The sequence below is a fragment of the Diplotaxodon limnothrissa genome, linkage group LG7 (assembly GCF_057381915.1).
Source record: "Diplotaxodon limnothrissa isolate DT_005_m linkage group LG7, D_limnothrissa_male_GT1.1, whole genome shotgun sequence".
Taxonomy (NCBI): domain Eukaryota; kingdom Metazoa; phylum Chordata; class Actinopteri; order Cichliformes; family Cichlidae; genus Diplotaxodon; species Diplotaxodon limnothrissa.
The window spans coordinates 23262006-23280693 of record NC_140602.1 but is presented as its reverse complement, the minus strand read 5'-3'; the positions used below and the strand labels follow the sequence as shown (position 1 = coordinate 23280693).

General features: G+C 41.2%; 1 protein-coding gene across 7 annotated transcripts in view; it reads right to left on the bottom strand.

The window, feature by feature from the left end:
• LOC146628289 (transcription factor SOX-6-like) overlaps positions 1–18688 on the bottom strand; it is a 107420-nt gene that overhangs the window by 85997 nt on the left and 2735 nt on the right. For 6 of the 7 annotated variants that reach the window (XM_085359453.1, XM_085359456.1, XM_085359457.1 and 3 more), the window contains exon 2: positions 5853–5923. The exons of the other annotated variant lie outside the window; for it this stretch is intronic. The gene's annotated coding sequence lies outside the window, so the exon portion shown is untranslated. The remainder of the gene's footprint in view (positions 1–5852; positions 5924–18688) is intronic. 7 annotated transcript variants of the gene reach the window in all.

The following is an 18688-nucleotide window of genomic DNA, read 5'->3' as shown; positions in this document are numbered from 1 at the left end:
CATGCTCTAGAGCTGCTCGCCCTCTTAAACACAAGCACATAAATTTGGCCTGCATTCATTTCCCAGTTACTTCAGTCTTAAGTGTCTCTGGTATACATAATACAGCATTGTTACCCCCGTAAATTATCGCATTGTGTGTCAGCTTTTGTCAATTGCCTGAAAACACAAACCTCGATAAGGTGGTGTACATACTCTGAGTTATTTCAATTTAAATGTTCCGGCCTGCTATGCTTCGTCTGCCTGTACTGAATGCCTAAACTTAGTAAAGTGCATCAGAAAAGCATTGCAAAAACATCCTGAAACTGCTAATCAAGCAACTTTTGATTTCGAAAACAGCCTTTCACAAACTTGGGCTGCTATCCAAAAATTGCTTGTGTTATTTCTTGTTCCTCCTTACATACCAGCATGCCTGCTCATCCCGTGTCACCTTATAGGCCAAGATAGTCCTATGATTAGTTACAGCTTGAACAGGTGAGCTTCAACTTGTCCAGACCTACTTATAGTGAAATCCTATTGTTAAGAATAGAAGAGGGTTTACAGACACAGAATAGATGGGAAGAAGCAATAAACAAAGTCTTGATTCCCTCAAAACCCTCACAGTACTTAAAAAGACGCTTATATCATAAGATCAGTCGGACATAGCCTAACTGCATATAGTCGCCTGCAGGATAAAATGAAGCTAAACATCAGCTACGATTCTGTGTCAGGTGAATGTGTGTGATGGAGTCACTCATGAAGGCTTTAATTTTATGTAGCATTTGTAACATTTTGGTTGTGTCAGTTTCTAACTTTTTTCATGATTAAAATGCTAATTATTATTGTTGTTTTCAAAATATTAAAAAAAACTGTAACATCAGCCAGTCATAATTTCTCACCATCAAGTTTACAACGTTAGATGGAACCTGTGTATATTGAGCCCCTTTGGTTTTAAAAAAATTGTTTTTCAACACCAACGTTAAGCTCCTAAGACTCATAAATGCATGGAGCATTTAAAGGTTACTAATCTGAGCACAGGCATGTACTTGGAAACTCAGCACATACTTTCTTCTCGCTGACTCTTGCTACATAACTAATCGAGGGTGACAGAGAACAAAGGAGAAGATTAGAGGATTTAACGTGCGACACACAGCCACAGGTCAGCAGGAGGTTTAGTCTCTAACTGTGATTATGGGCAAGCAGGTGTCATCAGAAGAAGTAGCCAAAGACAGCGCATCTATGCCCTGCTGAACTGCTTGTTTCAGTCCCAGTGGGTCAGGCCTGCGACACAAGAATGTTGTGTAGCTGGTTAAAACTCAGAGACATTACTTAAACCACTGACACTGCTTGAATCTGACAGCTCCAGTCGGTGTAAGCCTTTGTTTGGTACTAAATAAACATTCAAATTTACTCCAAGGACTCTTTTATTACAGTGAAAGGCGCTGTCTTACTACTGCATGCCTAATATAATATGAATAACAAGCTTGTTATTTGTAAAACCGAAGTGATTCCTTGAACTTAAATTCTCATTTCAAAGTCCTTTCTGAAAACTTTCTGTGTATAAAGTCAGATGAATGGATTATGAAACGTGGCTCAGTTTTCAGCTTGTTGTCTCACGAGCTTTGAGAACATTTGTATCATTAGCTATAGTTGTCCAGCTACTTTATCAGCGTGGCCTCTAATTGCTCGACGGCACGGTTGATGTTGACGCTAACCAGGAGCGATGTCATCCATCCTCTCCTGCTACAATGGGGGTCATTGGATTAAGTTCGAGCAGGCTTTGTTAAAAGCTGGCGCAAATCTAATCAAGGGAGAGACCTCAATTATGCTAGCATGTACTTAAATGATCAGATCACTAAATTTGGAGGAGGGGGTTGGCCACTGCAGGAATGCAATCAGCGGCCATTAGGGCAAGTTAATTTTTGCTGATGGCAGCTTTCAAATGAGATGCAGGATTTTACTTTAATGAGAATACTGTAATTATGAGGCTGCTATGCTGTTGTGTGATGCTGCAGTGAACTGTATTCAGGGTTGCTTAAATTTTGATCGTAAATATAAAGCTGAGACAAGTCTCTTAACAGCAAGTGCTTGCACTGCAGGAGAGCCATTGTTGCAGATGTGCTGTTTGCTTTTTGACCTTCCTTCTTTCCACTTACACAGTCAACACAACATTCAAACACAAGGTATTTAAAACCCACTGTTTTTAATGAAGTGTTGAAGGAAACCAAACAGCTGAAAAAAAACACCTCATTCCAGCTACGGCATGTTCAAGAATGCAAAGAGGTATAGAAGCATATTGTCTGGAGAGAATAATACGCTGGATCACTGTGATCTAAGGACCCGGTGACATCTCCTGTAGCACAAACCACAACAGAGAGGCTGACCCTGGCCTCAGACCTCCATGACCCATGGCAGGTAAAACAGAAACCAATCATTCTTAATGTCAGTGAGTTTGCTGGCACTCCTTAACAGGAGGCCCGAGGTCTGAGTGTAGCAGCAGTTACCAAAAAAAAAAAAGATAAAATGGGCAAACACGCATTGGAAACACTTACAGTCCAGACACATATGCAAATAACCATGAGCAGGTTCCTTTCCAGTATTTTTTTTTTTTTTTGAGTGGAAATTTGCACATAAAAATCACACAAAACCTTTGACACCTTTTTTAATCTATGAAGAAATTCTTAAGTAGCAGCTGAAACACAAAGTGAATAATGGGAATAATGAAAGTGTTGCTTCATTTCACACCAGTTCAAGACAAGATCTGGATATCTGCAAATACTGAAATGTTTCTGTATATTGATGCAAAATGATTTTGTAACTTTTGCAGCAACAAATATTTATGAATATTTTTTGCTGCAACTGCGGAAACAAACTCCCAAAATGATAAAGAGTTACTGATTACTAATGGAGCCAATAGCAGAGGAAATGCAAGAAATATTCCCGTGTGCTAAACCTTTTTTCACAGACACTCGCCACTCATCAGTAGTCTGCAGTTCAACTTTGCCAACTGTGTCTCTGATCCAGGGATTAAAGTCAACAGCCTTCCATGTGAAGCAGGATGTGGATGTAAGAACCAGCTCGATAAATCAAAGGTTAAAATATAGATCCAAACTGAGGTCCCTCTCCTACACCTCCCTACTTTCTCCCTCTGCCTGATCATCCAGCTTGCGCATTACCTCATCAGAGGAGGATCTGCCTAAAGCCACAGCGGTCACACAACAGACAAAAGCGCTCATCTCCAGGAAGCCGCTGCCGCTGCCTGTGGTTTTGGAGAGAGGAGAAGAGAAGGGAAAAAGTGACTAAGCCCCACGGCTCCTTTCTTCTCTCTGCAGACTTAGGGATAAACGGAGGGATAAAGCACAGGGGGAGATAATATTTAGAGCAGGCCCCATTTCAAGGGCAATAGAAGAGAGAAAGTGGGGTATGAGCTTGGGTGGTTTGGGAAGTAGCCACAAGGGTCGGTCTATAATGTTACTGGCAGAGGGCCTTGCACCATGGACTTATGTGTAAGTGGGGAGGAACTGCTGCTGGCTTGGCCCTGCCTTAAAGCCAGGGCTGCTGCAGCTCCACGAGCCTCTTCAAAGAAAACCAGATGGGTCTCTGATGGGATGTTGATGAGGCATGAGTGTGCAAAACACCAACGCACATACAAGCACAAACACATATAGGAAACAACAACATACATAACACTCACGCATATGTACTCTAGCAGTTCACTTCTCTTTTCCCATCCCTGAAAATGTCCTTTTAAGGTATCCTGTCCACCACAGAAAAGTCATATGTGTGGATGAATCAGAACAGTAAACTAATTGTACAACTTGAAGAGGACACAACAGAGTTCTGCTAACATAAGATTAACATGAGGTTAACTGCGTAATGTTAACTAAGCAACACTAAATGTTGTTAGATGCTGCCCATTAGCAGTAATGCAGCTGAGTTCTCACACAAAGCTAAAGTCAAATGTCGTGGAGCAGATAAGGACATTTTCCTGGGGGAGGCCAAACAGGTAACCTCAGTGGGTTCATTAGCTTATTAGCTCATTTGTTTACTACGAATCATCCCAACAGCTGCTTGCTGTCTGGTAACTTGTCTAACTCTTTGCAAATGACTTCTATTACAGCAGCTATGTGTAACAACAGAGCTCTGAACACAGGGCTATCATTCTGCATAAAGTGGTCTTCCTTACTGCTCATTACGGCTCTGATTGAGATTTTCAGAAGACCACACTAATATCGCCTACAGCTTGAAATCCCGTGCCGTGGACATGGTGTGTCAGTTTATGGGTATATAAGCTCTGATCCTAATTCCCTTATGGAGCATTAAAACATTTTGGATTCACCGAAAAAGGAAGAAGAAAAATGTAGTTTTCCACACACTAAATGTGAACACGCAATAATCGACATTATCCTGTTTCACATTTGGAGCACTGCCCAGTGACGCCACAGACACATAACTGCTCTTCTGATCATTCGCTGGATATTTATAGCAAGTTAAGGCTTCAATTTTTGTAACTCAAGCACACAACATCCTCTTCCTTCCAAAGTCCTGTGAAACAAAGATGCCATAAATCATCGCTGTCACGACAGGATTGGTACCCAATAAAGACTGTGATTTTGTTACGAGGGTCCACTTGTCATCTTACCGTTATGTTATTGGATTTGAAAAGCAATTGCATGTTAAAAGACAGAATAATTTGATTTTGAGTTTGCAAATCAGCTGATGAAATTAAGGATGTTTGATAGAATTATAAGCGAGCCTAAGTCACCTGGGTGTTTTCCCCCAATCTTTATACAGTTCCTTACTTCAGCGCTTTTATCTATGACAAAACAAAATCTGTGAAAGGATTCCACAGAGCCACAATATTGCTCCCTAAATTGCTCTAGTTGATCATTCTTTTTAGTTTAACCAAAGTGGTGCTTTCTTTGATTTTTACTCATACTTCAGAGGGATGAAGGGGTAAGTACACTCAGTAATCAATCCATCCATCTTCTTAACCACTTTCTTCTCTCTTTATCTTTCTTTCCATCCGTAACCTGGCTTATTTATCTTGTGACCTCTTGCACTGGTCCCATACCCAGGTAGCAAACTGCAGTTCTAGTTTGTGATAAAAGATGATCTGACCTACCAGTGACACAAGGGGCACTAGACAGGGCCTTAATAGGTATTCTTAAACAGGAGGATTAGCCAGATGGTCAGATCACTCTTTTCTTCAACCTCTGCCATCTGTACATTTCATATGTCTCTGCTGAAACCACTGAGATCAGCCCCAGCGACTTCACCCGATTAATTTAGGCTAGTGTTACCTGCAGCACTATTTGACTCCAGATATAATCTTTATTGCTCACAGAGAGAAAGTCCATTAAAAGGCACACTGTAGGTCCCAGCAGTGAGAGGTTCCTGGAGTGATGCCTGTGGGAGCCTTTAAAAGACCCCTTTCTTCACCCAAGTGAAAGCGGCAATTGAGGGCACACAGGACAGAACACTACCAGGAGTGGAGGTCTGCATTTGCTGCGAAACAAAATCAAAAGCAGTCTGTCTGTAGCAACGGAGGAGTGAGAGGTGGCTGACAAGCAAATAGCTGGATACAGTTTTGTTAACATGGGCTAGCATTCACACACACACACACACACACACACACACACACGCAACTCAGGTAACACAACCACTGGTGCAAAACCTGGCATGTTCAAACACCAGCGAGAGCCGCTCTGTGCTGCTCTGCCAAAACAATAGTGTTTTCTCTGCAACAGCTTATCATCTGCCTTGTTACTGAAGCTGTTATCCGAGGTGCCAAGCAGTGGCACAAAATCACAAAGAAGCTGGCGTGATACAGTGCAAGAAAGTACTTGTCATGTCAGTGGATGAGGAAAACTTACAGAAATAAGAGGCTTCAGCTCCAACACCCTCTTCACACTTAAGGATGCACTTTAAAATTCATGAACATCACCTAGAATAGAGCAAAACAGACAAAAACAAGGAATATTTTGTCAGATAACATCTATGATGAGATAAAAAATGACATTTTATGTGACCCTCCAGGGCGACAGCCTTGCCATGCAAATCAGGAAATATTTTTCAGTGCTACATTTTTTGCATCACGCCAGCAATGGTTTGACAAACTATGAAAATTTGAATTGGGATCTGTTCTTGGAGCACAGTGAACACTCTCACCCCACCTGGGAGCTCTCTGTAGCGGATGTTCATGACAGAACAGAGCTCCTGTATCAAGTCCGCGGCAGACCCAACAGAGGATCAGTGTATTTCTTTCGCAGCACTTTCCCCTGCACAAACAGCGGCGCACACTGAGCCATGCAAAGCCCAACAAATGACAAACAACGTGATTCTTGTACGCGACTTTGAAGTTTAAAAAAAAGAAGAAGAAATTGGCTGAAATCTGTCTTAATGTGGTTAGCGATGTCTGATATTTTCTTTTAAAAGCTGATTCCAGCGAGAGCACGGAAAAGAAATCTCTCATCAGGTGGACAGCTCACCATTCCTAAAATAACCCACTCTCACTCCCGAAGCTAACCGGGGGTCAGCCTCATTATAGCCTCACTCACACACACACACACAAGTGCAAACCACAAGCAGTCATTTGCTAAACCGGATAATAACAAATAATGACAACACTTTGAAGGTACCATGATCAGGATGGAGTGAGTCATCACTCTGAGGGAGCCCCAGGATGAGAGAGAGATAGTCATAATTAAGAGAGGAAGGTCATTAATTTATGAAAGAAAGAACTGACCAGGATAAGGAGGCTCTTAAAGAGAGAGTCTGTGCAGACAACGACAGACAAAGCAATTAAACACACCAAAGCAGCATTTTTCTGATGCCGCTCATCATCAAGTCACCCAAACACAGCATCTAAGTGCTACAAAGGGGGCCATACAAACACCCCTTTGATTCTACCATTTGAGCCTAATTGAGAACAACGAAGAAAAAAGCAAACACTGGGCTTATATGATCTTTTATTCATGTCTTTAATCAGCCAAATCATTCTCTCGTAGAAGCATTTTTCTCTCAGGGCACAATTAAATCGGAATCTTATTCTGAACGGAGAAAATCAAAGAAGTTCTGATAATAAAACTGATAACAAATAATGGGTAAAAACACATTTTGGTGAAACATCCCTGCAAACATTTCTGTAAGATGCAACTCTCTTTGTGTGTCTCTCTGTCTTTGCCTTGAGCAGCCACTGACTCAAAAAGCCACTTTCTCAATCAAGTGACTGCGAGTTGGATTCCCCTGAGCAGCGTTCACACTCCGCAGCTCTCGCTGACCCGTCTGAACACGTTCCAGATGTCTGCAGAACCAGTTATTCTGTTTCCTCTCTTTCTTTTTAACCCCCCCCCCCCCCCCCCTCTCTCTCTCCCTCTTTTCCCCCGTCATTCCTCCGTCCACACACCCTGCCACTCATCTGCAGATGGCAGATCTGACACCTGGAGGATGCTGGGTAATCGGAGAGACAGCTGGCTGTCCAGTAGAGGAGCACTGCCGCAAAAAATGCACAGACTCAGCAAAAATCCTGTGTGTAAGGACCCACTGGCTTATGCTGGTGTGCGTGTTTTCTGCAGGATTTCTGCACATGTCCACATGTGCATATGCAATGTGTAAACAGTGCTTATACCCAACGGATCTGCTATAAATGTGTGTACTGTAGAGCCTGAAATATAAAAGAACAAAAAGAGAGCTAGTCATCTGAAGTAAATTAATGCAGGAATTATTTACCCAGTTCTTCGCTGGAAGCAGTGAGCACTCAAATGGACGTTTATAGACCAGGTGACACACACTGGCTGTTTTTATTTTTTCCTTTAATACGTTGTGCTTGCACACTCATGCTCAGTTGCTGCTCTTCACCACTTTGTCAGATCCTCATCTCAGGGAGGACCTGACATAGGAGATCCAGGCTATAGAGCCATTCCAGGCTTCTCCTGACAACTGCAGGAAGTAACAGCTACCTTTTTGGCCCACTGTCCAACAGCTGTAAAATGGCACATGTCACCCTACAGTTGAGCCAGCTGCAGGGGGGAAAGTGTCTGATATTTGCAATAGATACTGAAAGCAGCAAAACAAAAGGTCTGAGACAAAAGACAAAAACCAAAGCTGTGACATCATTGCATTAGGGAACTTTTTTTTAAGAAAAAGAGGTGAGCAATACCGTGCACGAAGATACCCTGTGTTATGTTCACAGCGAGGCCAGCACCTGCACAATGAATGCACGCATTCACGCAATAAAATATGCGCAGTCCCAAATGTTGTCTTGTTGCAGCTGTCAATGCCACTTGTGCAATCGTGGACACACTGGAGAAAGAACAATGGAACTCTATTAGGCGGAAGCGCTCTCAATGAGCGTGGCGCTGCATGAGGCTCTGTGCTGCCACTTCCATGTCTGCACCGTAGGAAACAGTGCATGGTTCCAGCTAATCATATGGGCAATTAAACCAAAATGAGGTTCACTTGACCCATAAATGATGCACTTATAGCGCACACTGCCTCTCTGAGGGCCACTGGCCATGTCATCCAGGCCTTGTAATGTTTCAGAGATTTTTTTTTTTTTAGTATTTTCACTCTGGGCCCGTAAGAAGGGAAACCTGCTGTGTGCAACTATTAGCACTGAACTCTTAAATCTGTGCACTATGAAACTGTGACAGACATATAGACAGTGCTTCTGAGGTTGTATGATTCATTCATCACAGTTTACAAATATTAGTTTGACAAAAAAAACTTTTGCACAAATTATTTGTTCTATGAATTTCAATTTTTAAGAATACTGCTGCTTTCTTTACTCTGTCCTTGAAGCGTGACATCCTAAATGAAACAACGTAGCTTGTACAACAAGCCCTAAAGCAAAACAATGTGCTGCTATTCCTGCCTTTCGCTAAACTATACACACCTAGATATTCAAGCAATAAAGGGAATATGGATGGATGGATGGATGGATGGATGGATGGATGGATGGATGGATGGATGGATGGATAGATAGATAGATAGATAGATAGATAGATAGATAGATAGATAGATAGATAGATAGATAGATAGATAGATAGATAGATAGATAGATAGATAGATAGATAGATAGATAGATAGATAGATAGATAGATAGTTTTAGACTGCTAAAACATTTAGTTAAGTCGAGGAATGGATAATGTTTCCTTATTATGTCAGCAGGAGAAGAAAGGATTGAAGTCTTGCACGTGGGTGGCCAAACTGCTACAGAATTTTTTTTACATTTTTTTTTAAAGGTGCAACAAGGGAAGGGGATGTTTGCATGAGTGAAAAGCCTTTGTGTTCCCTTCACGGAATACCTGGGCGAACATTACAGAAGCTTAAGTGACAACACGCATTTCTCTCCCAAGTCGCTGTTAACATGAAATATTGCTAAAGTTAAAGGTGGGAGACAGAGGGAGACAGAGGACGGTAGGGGCAAGCGCCAGCACATATGTCTAAACCTCACCCCTCTGCTCACCACCCTTAGGAGATTACATTATGGTGCTCACCATTGTCCCGCTTCTTCAAGACAAAGCCTGTTCCACTGTGCAAACAGCGTGCCTTGGAAAGATTGTAAAAACAAGAGGTGAATGTCAAAGGCAAAAGTGAATAGGATCTCTCCCTTCTTTTGTCGAGCTGGTGAGGTATGCACAAACACATCGCTGCGTGACAGAGAAGAAAGGAGGGCCTTGTGAAGGAAGGAGCTGGAAGAAGTTGGAGCGTCTTCGCATGAAAAGGCCAAAACCGTGAGAAGTTGCCTGCTTGACTCCTGGGCCTATTGAAAACTCCCATACGCAAGCATTTGGATGAAAGACCCCCAGAATACACAAGACATTACTCTGAAGACAAAACACAAAGAATGGAATGGTGACCTCTGGATGCCAAGAACACAGAGACTGCAAAATGCTTCTGTGTCCAAGAGAAGAGAAAAAAAACTAGCACACAATAACATAGTCATCAAGAAACATGTTAATTTACCCCAAAATGATATCAGATGCATGAAGACACGCCAGTCTTTGCAAAGCTTCCAGTGTCCCGGCCTAAAGTCAACCTTGTCACGACCCAAACAAGGCTTTAACTGTCAGGGGCAATTAATGAGGGCGACCTCAGCTCCCTCTAATTTACAAGGCCAGCGCCAGTCTGTAATTAATTGCTGCGTGCATAAATGTAAATGAGTCCACTGGGGAAGTAGAAGGAGGGGGGGGGGGAAAGGGCTGTCAGGCCAATATTCCAGTGGGGAGCAATCTGCTAGAGAGGGAAATGATTTAGAGGACAGCACACAAATCTGCTGCTCCGTAAAACACGAAGAAGCTGAATGTGACGGGAGACTTGTTGAGATGGAGGAGGTGGTCGTCAGGATTGGTAGAAAAAACAACGGGAATAACTGCGGTGGCAATAAATATCAACCACTTTATTCCAGTTGTCTTTTCTCCATACGTCCGCTTCAAAGATACGGTTTATCTCATCACCAGAACAAAAAGAAAAACACCATCTCACACTGCTCCTGAGTGCTACTTTGTGGTAAAATGTTTCTTTCTTTTTTCTTTTTTCATGCACACATTTTATTTTATAGAATTCTAAACCATGATGTCAACATTTATTACTTTATTTCTCCACAGTTCTGTAAATTTTTTTGACCTTTCAGTTTACCTCTCTTAGACTTAAAATTTCCTTTTCAGCCTAAAAAAAATAATCACGGGTTAACACACGTGCACACGTTTGCATTTGGGTTGCACCATCCCAGGAACATCTTGTGGGCGTCACAACGAACTTTAGAGGTGGAACTTTAGCAACTTGATGCGACCTCTGACAAATCATTATCCCAACATGTAACCGTTATGTTCCATAAGATTTTGCTGAATATTTCATTCTCTCCGCGGCATGACTCACTCCATCGTCACCGTCCCTAAGTTAGATCTTCTTCTCTGGCACAAAGGGTGGTGAAGCATGTCCACAAAGCACATGAAAAATCAAAGAGGAGGCAGGCAGAGGAAACATGTATGAAAATTACAATAGCCGCTGTCATGCATAAATCTCCTGCACAAAGGGCCGCCTCTTAACTTCTTTTGTTTGGGCCATAAACAAACAGGTACAGGAACCATTGTCTGGTCAAAGTTGCACAAATGTGAGGAAAAACAAACATTAGATGCACAATGTAGTGCAGAGACAGCTAAAGACACAGGCATGCGCACACACACACACAGAGACGTGGCGGGCGGCGCAGCAGCTACAGTAACATCTTTACAACATAAGCTCCTTTTCACTACAGCGCTCAACAAAGGCAAATGAGATTTTTCCTACAGCGGGCCTCCAGCAATAACAAGTGACATCACAGGCCCGTCTATGTATGTTTCCCATATTTAACGGGGAGAAACAGCGTTAGCTCCTCCAGAATGATACTAAACAGCTTGCTGAGGCAGCATGTTTCCCTCTTGCAGTGGCAGGCACCATCAACTTGAAGGACTGAGGCAAAAGGCCATTTCATTTTGTCACACAGAGCCAGTGCGACTGCCCTGAGCGCTTCTTTGCCGTGTTTAATCATTTCATTTAAGTTCCTCTCAAAATGTGCCGTTCATGTTAGATACCATCAACAGGTGGGGCTCCTGAAGACCCTGATGGCTCACAGCAGAGTAAACACACACAGTGCTGCTAACACCAGTCACCATATCGTGTGTATTCTTGTGTGTGAAACCGTCCAGCGTAAATGTCAGCAGGTGATACTGCTGTCCACCCAGCCATCTAAAATGCGTTGGCCCGAGTGGAGGAAACCTGATGTCTGAGCTCGGTCAGCTCGATACCCGAGCCAGCGCCACTCCTCTGCATCTCGTCATCGCTGAACACCACACACCCCATTTCTGCTAATCCAACAGTATGTACAGAACATAGCATGCCATATACAAACAGGCATGAGCCAGCAGAGCTTGTCAAGAGCATGTCGTTAATAAATACACACATTAAAAAAGGGGGATGATCCTTATGTGTGTATGTTATGAAGACAGGGCTCTGCCTTTTCTATTCTGAGCCTCACAGCTGATATCTTGTTTTCTCTCTTTTTTTCTGTACTGCTGCCTATATCTCTCCACTTTGAGCCCAAGTGGTCACCACCATCCTATGATGACAACGGCTCGATTAAAGACTTCTTTATGGCTCAGAAACCATGGCAACGCCCTGTGTAGACAAGCTGGCTGATGACCAATTGGATTCGGTCCTGGGCTCAGCGGGTGGGACCATGTCATCCTGGCCCTCACTACTTTACCACAGGATCATTTCAGAGGCCTCGCACCCCGAACCCTGCTTCCACGCCCCATTACTCCAAACCACTACTAGTGGTAAAAGTGGAGGTTACCCAGCCTGCATTTAGAACAGCGTGACGCTTCTGCAGATGGGAGGAGCAGGAAAGGACCAAATCATAAAAGCAATGTAAACATGAAACCAGAATCCAGCCTCCCTGGGTTTGTTTGCAGCTGTTTCTTTCTTCTTCTTCTTCTTTTTTTTTGTTCTTTAACTTTAAAGAGGTTATTAATCTCTCTCAGGTTGTGCGGCCAGGAGAGGGAAAATAGAGTGACACTGGCTATGCGGCAAAAAACTACAGATTCCTGAAAAGGCACGTCCCGATTGGCTTCCAAGGAAACTGTGATATATGCTGTTAAGAGTGAAACTATAACTGACAGTAATTTTCAAAAAGGAATTCTGTTCTTAATCAGCGTGAACAGCACCGAGGGCAAATTACGAGCAGAGTGGAACAGATCAGACCCGGAGTCACCAAAAATGTAGATTCAGATTTCACATTTAATAACTCATGACCACGTATGCACGGAAATGACATCTCAGTGGAATCTACTGTGTTGTGCCGTAAATTATCTTATTTTAACAAAATAAGAAACAAAAAACTAATGTGCAACATAAACTATAACTATGGTCAGAATACAAGAGCAAAATGACCTCAAATATAAGTGAACATTTAAAGGGGCACTGTGCGATCTTTACATCAGTTGTCGTGAAAGTCAAAAAGGGTTTAATAAGGATACACTTCTGTGGGAAACATAGTTTCCCTTATTTTTCAAACTTGACCCAAATCATCAACTTAAGCTCAACACATCTGAGTTTCTGTTGCTTCAGTTTGGACAGTTTTTACACTTTCTCCATTATGGAAATAACCCAGTTATTTTAAAAAGAACTTATGCAAGTTTTTCTTGCTTGTTTGTTTTTCTTGTCCATTCCTTTATCCAATCAGATCATGATATGTGTTTACAAAACAGGCTACAAACCATAGATGATAAAAAGATGGATAAAGCTTTGGGTCATATGGATAAAACTTTAATTCTGGTCATTCTAAGTGTCAGAAACGAGGATTATCCAGTTCACTGAACGTTAGCCAATGAGCATGGATTTCAACTGTCCCACCCCCCTGCTTGTCACAACTGGTTTCAAAACACCAAAAGACAAAAAAAATATTCATCTCAAACTTTTGTGTCACAGTGGCTACATCCATATTTTACACTGTCTATCCTACAGACCTTTTTTCTATCCATGTCTCTATTTCTTCAAAATAGACCTAATTACTATGTAAATTTGTTTCCAGTTTATTTGTTTTATTATTATAGTTTGTAATTAGTTTTTTACACTAAAGTAAATTCAATTTCAAAGTATTGAACTAAAGTAAATTCTTTGCTTGAGCCAAATAAAGCAGTGAAGTTGTGACAGCACTCCCTGTATGTTTTGATAAACGCGTTGTATGCCCAAGGATGCATATGTGCGTCTGAGTATGAATGTGTGTGGGGCACTGTCCTATAGCCAAAGTACACATGCACAGTAGCGTGTGGTTCTATTTTGTCAGTATGAGCATCATTTGCCACTTTCAGCTGTTCATCAAAATGCTCTCAGAAAGGTTCATGGACAGCACAAGAGGACTTTCCTCTTGCCACAAACACTTCAACACATTTCTTTTTTTCCCCCATCCTTGGACAGACAGACTTGCAAAGCAAGTTCAATATGAAACTTGCCGTGTTGTACTAAAGTGGCCCTGGAAGCAATCTGTATTAAAAATCAGCAGATTTTTAAAAAAGAAAGAAAGAAAGAAAGAAAGAAAGAAAGAAAGAAAGAAAGAAAGAAAGAAAGAAAGAAAGAAAGAAAGAAAGAAAGAAAGAAAGAAAGAAAGAAAGAAAGAAAGCAAATAAATACAGAGCACCTGGGAACGATTTGTGCAACATCAACAGCAGAGTTTCATCAAAGGGTAGTGCAAATAAATTCTTTTGTTTGTTTTAACCTGTTGGGTGTGCCAGAGGGGTGGGGCCTATGTTGCATGACAATCCACAAACAGCAAGCTTTGCTGTTAATTACACAAAAGTGTAAGTGTAAACAGATATTCAAACACTTTCATTGGCTTGATAAAACTTTCCAGCAATTGTTATTAGATATAATTAGTAATTAGATATGGAACCCCACCCTTCTGATTTTGAAGCAGCATAAACTACACAGGAGATGTTTACCAATGACACTCGCCTTTATTCAGTCCTACAACAGTACAATCCACCCAAGACTCATTGCTTTTTTTAAGATGTGAGCCAGTACTAATCATTAACGTTGAAATCTTTCTTGATCAGCTTTACTATTAAATTATAAAAATGAACCACAGATAAATTAACATCTGAGGGTTTGTATCTCCCACACAGGGCATTTAATCCTTGCAAACACAAAAAATAACAGGACAAACATAAGAGTATCAGTTGTGCACTGCACAACTTCAATCTGCAGAACTTTTATATCACCATCACAACAAGTATAACAAACACCAACACAATTACCATGGCCCTAGTGTAGACAATAGCAAAGACTCCCACCAATCATACGACTCATGTCATGACAAAGTAGAGTGCCACAGGGTTTTTTTTGTATGACAGTGTTTTTGGTTTACAGAAAGAAGAAAGTAAGTTCTTTTTCTTTACATTTTTAACACAAAAGTTCCAATCTCTGGGTCATGGCTGATCATCTTTACTGCCAGCCACTTCATATACCTTTAGTTTGGAGTGTTCAATGTAACCCAAAAGGAAAGGAAAGGAGAGAAAGAGGAAGACTGAAAGGCTGAAAGGCTGAAAGAGAAAGTGGGAATACAAAAGCAAAGCCGATGGACCAGGAAGGACTTAAAAACCTCCTGGAATTGAAAAACGTGCTTCTCTGTGTGATTTCCTTCTTCTGTAAATTCATCAGGAGTGTAATTGCCAAAGCATCTGCTGCCTCTGCTGCTACAGTCCAAGGCCACGACTGCTGACTGACAGATAAGGAGCCACTAGAGCACTTGTGTCAGTCACCTGGTAGCCCTCTAGCCTTATTAGAAATTCAAAAAGCCAGCGATCAGATAGGCCTGACCAAAAATAAAGGCTAACCACAATCATCTAACTTATCCCGATGTACTCTTTGTTTTTGACATTTACTTCTGGCGTGTGCTGAAGTTTAGGGGGTTGGTGAACTTCAGGAAAAAAAACAGCCATGTCTTTTTCACAATGAGTCAGCCTGTTTTAAGAAACAATAAAGTTACAGTGATGGGTTTTACATAAGCAACACTGAAAAACTACTGAGACGAATCTCTTCTGCTGCAACATTACAGTATATAAAAGAAATCAAATGCTATATCTTCCTGTTTTTTTAATTGTTTTTTTGTTTTTTTCTGCTTCTTTGGGTTTTTTGCATTTACTGATTTGTAATGTAATTGTGTTGATTTTTTTTTCACAAAATAAATAACATAATTCTGAGAAACAAATTTAAGTTCATGTGATTTTCTTCCCTTTTTTGTCCTAATGAAAACATCATCAAGTCACTTTTCACTACCTAACATCGTAGTCATCACGTAAATGTAAAAATGTTAGCTGGTTGTTTCAGATGCCACAATTTAATTTGTAAATTGCAACATGACTACAATGCAAAGTAAATAAAATCCCACTTTTTCTTTCACACATATGTCTCCACAGGGGAATCAGAATGACAGCTGCTTCATTTAAGGATGCATAAACATACCTTAACTGGGCACAAAGTGTCTCAGCATTAACGTAAAATACCATCCTGCACTGCTTCTTATGTGTATAAACCATAGGCTGGATTTGCTTGGTGATTTATGTTGCCTCAATAATTTAGTTCTTACATTTCCAAAAATGACTTTTTGCAGCGTGGAGAAAAGGCAGCTCTCTGTTTCGTGTCAGCGGTGATGGTAAGTTTTTCCACACGAGAAAAAGCAAGAGAGCAGCAAGAACGATGCTGCCATGTCCACTGCCAAGTCATTCAAATCTCAAAATGAACCAAAAAAATTACAAATGTTTTTTGTTTTACGAATTCATATCATATGATTAAAAAGAGCTTTTGTTTAAAAAAAAAGCAGTAAGAGGTTTAAGGTGGATTGAAGCCACCTTTTAGAAGTTTTCCTCTTCAGGCAGAAGGCCTAGTCTGTGTCCGTGTTAACAGTACAACAACCATTTGTCAAAGCGCTTGTGTAAACCACATATTTAGAAATCTTACTCTATCCATTTGCATGTATATAAGAGCTAATGTTAATGTTGCAGACATCAAAGGTTGGCCACACGATGCATAAAGAAAGAACAGGCAGAAAACAGCTGATGAAGATGGAGAAAGTTTGAGCTCCTCTGTGCATCAAGAAACCCCAAAATAAGAGACGCAGTGAATCTGAGAAGATGCCATAATGCCGAGCAAAGACTACATACTGTATGCAAAAATGTGACATGGACGAGAGAGTGTGTGTCTTGTGTGCTTGCATGGAGGAGATTGTCATTAAGAAGTGCATGTGTCAGGTAAGCTCTTATTTTGAGCTTTTAAAATTGGAAGGCTGGGAGCAGGTGCTGGAGATTCACCGGCAGAAAGAAAAGGTTACCTCGAGACCACCGAAAGAGAGGAGAGAGAAGAATGAAAATGGCACCCCGTTATTCTCTGCTCAGGGGAAAAATTAAGAAGCTGTTTCCAGGGTTATATCATGGTGGAAACATGGGGACGAATCCATAGAGCAGGATGTCCATCCAGTCAGGCCCACATTCACACACTCGCAATGAAGGCACATACATGCGTGCGGGCAGAAAGTCTTGTTATAAATATAGAAATTCATGACAAGGACGCACCATACAACACACTGAAAATCCTTTTATAGGATACACACCTAACTGTGCTACAAGAACACACACACTGCCGTGGTGCACGCTCATGTGCAAAAACACAATGTAATCAGTGAAAATACGCGTGAGAACAATTAGTCACACATTTGTCTGATTTCTTTCTGGACAAGCGCAAAAAACACAAAAGATGTGAAAGTGCACTAAACAAGCATACACATACATGCACTGTGCGCACAAACACACCTAAGCTTCCACTTTGGTTGGGAAACTTATGGGCATCTGCCAGCATGTTTCAAGTGCTCATTCTCTGGGGCCCCAACCTTTCTTTTTCAGCAGCAACACTGCAATTTGGGTGTGCCGTTGGGCCAGAGATAAGTATAGGCTGACTAATATGCACTTAGGACTCAGGGAGAAATACTTACGGCTAAATGTTTAATTTGTGTTTGTACAACACATGTCCAATTTGGGGGCTGGTGTCTTTTTCAAAGAGCCTGAAAACAAATAATTAGGACTCTCCAGATTGGCCACAGGCTTAAAATTGTGAAGAGATGGGTCTCCGATGAAGGTGACTGACATCCTCCAAAAAAACAACATATGGAAACGTTCGGATCTGCTACAGTGCGGTCAGATGTTAGATAGATGTTAAGCTCAATATGCAACTAAAACAACAGTAATGCCAAAGAGAGTTAACTTATAGATTATATATATACTTATATAACTTATAGTAAATTCTAAAAATCAAAATTGGGTCTCTTCTGCAGCAAGTGTCTGATTGGTGCCGAAATTCTGACTCTATTCTGTCCCCCTTTTTTCTAACAGCTGTAAGATCTCTTAATCTTTTGCCCCTCCGACTGTGCCCTCTGTCTGCCACTAAAGAGTCTCTCTGAATCACACCACAGGAAAAAGGCCTCCCAGCATCCTTAAAAAAAAAGAAGAAGAAGACGTATATGTGGCACATCAAATTAATGCTGGATTTCTAAGTAAGCCCATTTTTCAACGCTTCACAGTGAGACAAATAAAAAGAAGTGAAACCTGAAATTTTCAAACATTTCAGGATTCAGTTGGAAATAAATGTCATGTGATGATTCTTGAATCACAGCTAAAACAAGGAGCATGCCGATGAAGTGAACAGAGGAAGATGTAATTAGAAAATGTGACTGTCCACATCAAATGATGGTGTGATGTAGCTAATTAAAATAGAACTAAATTTAAAAAAAAAATAGCTGTGAAAAAACAAGGACGGAATTAAAACATTTGTTTTGTATTTTAAATCTGTAAAAATATTATACAGACTAAATCAAATTGTTTTTTATATATATTTTATAAGGCGGGTGACGATTATTTCCCACTTGCTCGAGATCCGATGGACATTTCACATTGTTCAGCCGCTGTGTTCACGCTTGTCCGCCTGTTGTCGAGGCTGATTCCCACAGAGGAAGAGGGGGAGGAGAAAAAAAAAGCCGCAGGTCTTCCGTCAGACAGCGGAGAAAGCAATGTGCTGAATTGGCAGCCTATATATAAGTCTGCCATTTGGACCCTCTAATGCCACTTTACCTTATGAGGGAACTTCAACTCGCACCACCTGCTCAAAACAAAATACCACAGGAGAT